This window comes from Setaria italica, chromosome V (genome assembly GCF_000263155.2).
Source record: "Setaria italica strain Yugu1 chromosome V, Setaria_italica_v2.0, whole genome shotgun sequence".
Classification (NCBI taxonomy): Eukaryota; Viridiplantae; Streptophyta; class Magnoliopsida; order Poales; family Poaceae; genus Setaria; species Setaria italica.
The window spans coordinates 11,911,092-11,918,384 of NC_028454.1; positions in this window are offsets into that span (position 1 = coordinate 11,911,092).

Consider the following 7,293-nt stretch of genomic DNA (forward strand, 5'->3'; position numbering starts at 1 on the left):
CCCGAAAACCCATTTTTCTCATTTGAAAACACTCACTCATTTATTCTTTAAATAAACCATTGTAGTCATGATTGAAGTTGAGTAACGAGTTCCTAAGCATTCTAGCAGTAATTATCATCTAAACAGAGCAAATCATATTTTGAGATAAATATAGGACAATAAGGAGTAGTCATAACAATCAAGGGGTGGCTATCCAACCATGTCTTGCAATAAAACAATATGCATTTTATAAAACACTCCAATAGGTTGTGTTTGAAAAACTAGGTATTAAATATGCATCAAAGGGTGAGATTGGACTTGCCGTTCTCAAAGCCCTCCGAGAGTTCCTGCTCGCGGTACTGGTCCTCGGGCTCGGGCTTGCGGTCAAACTCCTCCTCATGCTCCTCCTCGGGTACTCCGCGATCTACGGCACACACAAACGAGCACACAATAAATAAAAAGGAAAAAGATTTTACCCGTTGAGCTCAAAACAGAGAATGCGAACGGAAAATAGGTGGGATGAGTATTTTCATGAAATTTGGATATGCCTCGGCGAAAGTATATGGGAGGAGGCCATGGTCGAATTTGGAATCAATTGGAGGAAGTTTGGCGCATGAAATGACGAGTTAAAGGGGTGTTAGGGGTTTAAAACAAGGTTTAGGACTAAACCTCGAGAACCAGGGACCTATTTGTAATTATTTCTGAAAGGTGGAAGGGCTTATCTGTGAGACTTCTTTGAGAGAGGTGGAAGGACCGGTTTGCAATTAAAGAAAAAGAGAGGGGTAGATCGAAATTGAAGGGGATTTTCCCCCTTCTTCTTCCTTGGGCCGTTTACAGGAGATGGAGAAGGGGGAGGAGCTCGGTAGGGGGGCCGGCCGGCCGGGCCTCGCCGACGGCGAGCTATGTGGTGGGGGAGGTAGAGGGGGATGAGGGGGTCCCATTTGAGGCCTCACCTCGGGCGGATGGTGGTCAGAGGTGGGGCGCCGGCTTCGCACAGGGAAGGCGGCTCAGGCGGGATATGGGCGGCACGCAGGGGAGATAGAAGGGGCGGCGAGCTCGTGGTGGGGAAGGAGGAGGCCGGCCTCGGGCGGCTTTTATAGCCGGCGGGAGGGGGCGGGCGAGCGGCGTACAGGGGACGGCGATGACCGGAGTGTCCGGCCGGTGGCGTGCCGGAATGGAGATCCTCGTGGATGGCGTGGTGGGGGAGGCGCGGTCCACGAGGAGGCACAGGGGCGATGACCGACGTGGGGAGGCGCACTGGGAGGGGGCGGCGTGCGGCGGCCGGCAGGCGGCCCGGCGCGGCCGGCGGCGCGTGGCGCGGCACGCGTGGCTTGGCGCCGACGGGACAGGGTGGGCAAGCGGTCTGGCGCGGGGGCGTGCCGGTGGTCTGGCGCGGTGCGGGCGAGCGGCATGCGAGCAACCGGGCGCGGGTGGCTGGGCGCGGGCGAGCTGCGCTGGGTCAGCGCGGGGCGTGCGAGTGGGGCCGGGCGTGGCCTGCGCGGCCAGGAGGCGGGTGGTCGGGCGCCTGGCGCCAGGCGCTGGGTGCCAGGAGGAAAAGGGGGCGGCCGGGGAAAAAGGAAGGAGGGAGAGGAAGGAGGAAGGAGGAAGAAGGAAGGAGGAAGAAGGAGAAAGAGAAAAAGGAAAAGGAGAAAAAGAAAAGGAAAAAGGAAGGAAAAAGGGAATGGCAGTTCGGCGAAAGTTGCGGGATTTGACCGGCACGCGTGATAGATTTGACGGGCACGCGGCAAAAATTACGGGGAATGGAAAAAGAGGGTTGACGACGCCGGAGGCCGGGACGGCGGGTCCGACGGGAAGGAAAAGATTTCTCGGGAGCTCGACGGTCGGGAAAAAATTTTAAATGAGTTTTTAGCGAATGATTTGAGTTGATAAATTTTACGGGCGTTACACAGATTTATACAGGTTTGAACCGCCAAAGTAGTGTAATACCCTACGTCTTGTTTGGGGTGTTGTATATTGCGCCTTGCGCTTGGGTGTTGTTTGGTGTTGATGATTTGGTCCTCTGTTGTAGTTCTATGATGTCTTGGCCTACCGATCTAGAGACCCTGCCCTCCTTTATATACTCAGGGAGCGGGATTACTAGTCAGTTACAAGGTAGGAGTCCTAGTAGGATTATATGATATGAGTCCTAGTAGGATTATAGAGGAATCCTAGTAGGAGTCCGTCTTCTTCCTTCCTTGCGGGTATTGGGGATCTATCCCCGACAGGCCCCCGAGCGCTTCATAGTCGAATGTAGCAGCCTTGAGTACTTTTCAGATCCTTACCGAGTAATTTTGGTGCTCTTTGAGTACTTTGTCTGGTTGAATCTTCAAAGTTCCTCAAAGCTGCCATGAGGCAATGCTTAAGCCCTTGATCATTTTGATTTTGTAATCTTTATCTTTGGAATGTGATATGGAGGGCGGCGGAAGTCGCACTCTATATGGAGTAGCCCCCGAACCTTAAGTTGAATCAAAGAATCAGGTTGAGGGTCAATAGAATCTTGAATCTTCTTCTTTCATCTTGAAAAACTCAACTGTTGGGTGTAGCTTATCAGCCCTCGAGCATTGGAATGCTTAATTAATCAATCCGAGAGTCTTTAGTCTTCACACAAGTCATCATCCGAGTAGTTTTGAGGTGTCCAGCCCCCGAGCTTATGCACCAGGTGAGCCGTAGGAGCCACATCGAGTAGTTATTGGCGCTTAGCCCCCGAGTTTGAGAGCTAGTGGAGATACTGGAGGTATTTCGAGTAATAATTGGCGCTTTAGCCCCAAGCTTGGAAGCTAGCTGAGTCACTGGAGATATTTTAAGTAGTAATTGGCGCTTAGCCCCCGAGCTTGGGAGCTAGCGGAGCTATTATAGGTATGCTGAGCGTCCTGGAGAGTCGTCACCGAAACTTGATCTTAAAAAAGAAATGCATACATTATGTAGCATATTTGTAGAATTTGGAACTATTGAAATTTATTCAGTGATGAATATAATGTAAATATTTTGTGTCATGGTCTTGTTTTAGCCATATTTCTCCCGAATAGTTAGCCTATTACGTTTGGGCTCTCAGTCCATGTTTAGCCATTGTCGCTGTGTGTGAGATCTTTGTCTTGTATACGTGTACTAGCAGTACTGCTACGGAGATCTTTGTCTCGCATCCTAGCATTTAGGCATGACAAAATATCCGAGGCTATCATGAATTAAAGCGTGTTCTGCTCAAGGATATTGGCGACCGCTAAGAGAAGATATTTAAAATAAGTAGTCGGCATTGCGAAAAAAAAACTGTGCGATTGTGCTAAAGTAGTCATTGAGACTTTTCTGCCTTTTTGACGAGGAGAGCGCGTGTTGCCGTGCATAAGATTTGTACCTCCTTAGGGTGTAGCCGCTGCAAGCCTACAGCACTCAGTGCACCAAACCCATGGCTGTAGCCTCCGAAATTCGATGTACCAAGCTTGTTGACGGAGCTTTCGGAACTCAGTACACAAAACCTGTGGCTATAGCCTCCATAATTCGATGTACCAAGCCCGTGGCTGTTGGTAAACATTCTCTAGAAATAATTGGAAAAGTGTAGCTCTGGAGGGTAATTCCCGTTGAGAGGCGTACACAAATAAGTAGTCGGCGCGTTGCCCTGCATGTGGAAAACAAGCCGAAAAATTTAAATAAAATAATTAAAAAAGTGACTTAGCTTGATTCGTGGACGATTGTCGATGAAGCCGTGCTGATTATTGATGAAGCCAACTAGTCGGAGTCGATTCCGACTAGTTATTGATCACGTGGAATCCGCCCTCGACTATGGCCTTGACTAGTTTTCTAGTCGAGACAAATAGTCGTATTAGTCCGTCCTCGACTAGTTTCTAGTCGAGATGAGTAGTCTAAGTAGACCATACTCGACTAGTTTTCTAGTCGAGACGAATAGATCCCTAAGCCAGTTGCAATGGCCCCAGACCTGCACATATGTCCTGCCATTTTACTCATGAATCTTCTGCTTCTTGGTGAAGTATTGCTAAACATCTGAAGTGCACTTCTTCTGCCTCTTTCCACAAGGTTCATCTGCACCTTCAACAACTGGCTGAGCCACATCACCCCCAATGATGATAGCATTTGCAGTATTATCTCCCAGCAAAGACACAGCCTGTACTTGCGTTCCACCAGCACCACTGCCACCTACAACAACACCAGCACCACTGCAACTTGCCATAGCACCAGCACCACTGCCTCCTGCACAAGTACCACTGCCACCTGCAACACTGCCACCTGCACAAGCACCGCTGTCACCAGTCATAGCTATAGTTGGCATCCCATAAACTTGACCTTGCATATAACCACCAGTTGTTGGACTTGATGTAGGTGTTGGTGTTGCACTTGTAGATGATACAGACACAGCTAAACCCTAACTAGGGCTTCCACTTCAGACCAAGACCCTTTGCATCCTGCCATTCTTGCGAAGAGACAAACATCTTCAACATTAGAATAAGAGGCATTGATATCAATGTAGTAACTAGACATTGCTACTATTTCACCTTTCTCTAATCACAAGCATGAAGAGGTTCCGTTTCAATGTAAGCCAACGAATGGACTGTGTATACTGTAGTATCCATCACAAAAGCCTAATTAATAAAAACTAAACTAGTAATTGCAACCAAATTTGCAATAAAAAGAGTTTATTTCTCTAATCTAGAACAAAACAGTACCACTGATTATGACTGAGGCATTAATCTAGCACAACAAAGAACCCATTTTTCTAATCTACGACAAAACATTCCCATTGAATCATTGATGAACTACAGATCTACTGCCTATAATCCTACATCACTGCATGTATAGATCTACATATCTACTGAACTACATGGACTGACGTACATACCTGGAGTTGCAGTCAGAGCAAGGGTGCTGACATTGACATTTGGTGGTGAAGATGCTGCTGGCGGCACTGGTGGTGGCTCCAGGAAGAGGTGTCGGTTAGTGCTCGAGCCAGAGGCAGAAGGAGCTCCTCCAGCTAGAGGCATCCTTGCTCAGTTGTGTGCCGCCGTCACTTGCCGAGGAAGGAGCGGGTCCTGGGTGGAGGTGTCCGGAGTCAAGGACGGGATGGCAGAGTGGCGGATGGGGTGGCGGCGCAGCGGGTGGCGGTCGCCAGCCAAAAAGGAAGGAGCGCGGGGCGGCGGGGGACTAGCGACTGCGGACTGCGAGCGGCGGGCGGGACTGGGGAGTGAGTGAGAGAGGGTTAGAGTTAGGTTTTCCAGTTTATATACGTAGGCCAAGGGAGCGGCCGAGCGGGGGATGAAGGATGGGTTGGGCTGTTGGAAGGTGGGCTGGTGGGGAATTTCTAATGGCTGGCCCATATATGGGAATAACGGATGGGAATTTCCCAGCTTAATACGGGAAATCAAGAGAACGGGCGGGAAAACCCTCCCCCAATTTCGACCTGGATTTTAGATTTTTTTTCCATATTCCGATTGATTTCGGATTATACCCGGAAAAACAGGTATGGATGGGAAAAATCGGTATATGGTGGCGGTCGGTCGGGAATTTTCCTATCCCACTTTCATCCTTGGATGGGAGCCTGGGGAGGGCATGAGGTGGGAGTTTTGGTGGGCTGCTGGTCTCTTCTGGACCGTTCCGGAGGCTTCCAGCCCCTCCTCGTTGGGTTCGTTTTGGCCTGGCCCATTTGACTGGATTGGGTTTAGCACAGCTCGCTATTGGTTACGGTTCATTTGTTCCCTTCTTTACACATCTTATAGAAATTGACGTGCGCCACGCACGACTCTATGAAAGATGCTAATCTAAAATAATTATGAAAAATGTAAATTTATTATTTACTATACTCAAAATAGTATTGCATTGATGCATCAAGCCAAATAAAAAATAAATATAATTTAAAATCAAAGTGATCGCCCCAATATTAAATTCAAACAATTTCTTATCATAATGGTCATCTGAGCATTGTATAACCTTTTTGCTTAGGAATTCATTGACTTTTGGGTTTCGTAGAAATAGCTGACCATTAACATGCTATGTTGTGCTGATTCTTGATTTTGATAGATGTAAAAGATAAAATTAGCAATGAATAAATAATTCAATCATAAGTTTATGAACCGAAAGAAAAATTCAAAATGTAGTAGGGCTATTAGTTATTGTTTTTGTACGTAGGGAAAAATTAAATATATTTTATACTTCCTATAATTGCAAATAATAGAAAAAACTGACATTGATACTTTTTTAAAAAATGATCAGGGACCACTCAACAGTACAATGGGTCCCACCAAATAATGCGTAGTCCCCACTAGAGAGTACGTAAGTCCCACTTGAACAGTGGATCCCACCTAAATAGTGTGCGGGTCCACATGGGTTCCACCTAAATAAATATGTGGGTCCCACGTGGGAGTAGCCCCACTGGAGAGTACGTGAGTCCCACTTGAACAGTGGATCCCGCCTAAAATAGTGTGCGGGTCTACATGGGTTCCTCCTGAATAAATATGTGGGTCCCACGTGAGACCAGGATTCATGAGGGAGCTCCAAATTAGGAACTTTAGTGTGTGTCTATATATACATATTCCGTCAAAATCATATGCTCGAGTTGGTTTTTCCACTTAAAAAAACTTGGGGGTAGTTTTGCTATGTAGCACCGACCATGCAGAGAATGCCGGTGGTGAGACTGGAGCTCCCACATTTCGCATTAGAGGGTGTTTGGTTCTTCAGTAGCTTCTAAAATTCATGTCACATCGAATATTCGGATGTTAATTAGGAGGACTAAACATGAGCTAATTATAAAACTAATTACACAGATGGAGGCTAATTCACGAGATGAATCTATTAAGCCTAATTAATCCATCATTAGCACATGTTTACTGTAGCATCATATTATCAAATTATGAACTAATTAGGTTTAATAGATTCGTCTCGCAAATTAGTCTCCATCTGTGCAATTGGTTTTATAATTAATTTATATTTAATACTCCTAATATCTAAACATTCGATGTGACAGGAATTTTAGAAGATCCTAAAGAAACAAACACCCCCTTAGTAAGTAGTGTAGCATGCAGGAACGGCCACGATAACTCTTGCAACCGCATGTACATGTGGAATAGACTTTTCCTAGGGACATGGCATCGCTAGCTAGTGCCCACACAAAAGGTCAGAAGCAAGGTGCCAGTTGAGTGAGCACACCCATCAGCGGTGCAAGGTTGTACGTAGGTGGTGTCCTCTCGTAGTTGTTCCTCTGTCGGCGAAATAATCGTACTCATCGGCAGTGGTGGATCCAGCGGGAGGGAGGCTTGTCAGCGGCGGTAGGGGAGCCAGCGGGACGTAATTGTTCCTCTGTCGGTGAAATAATCG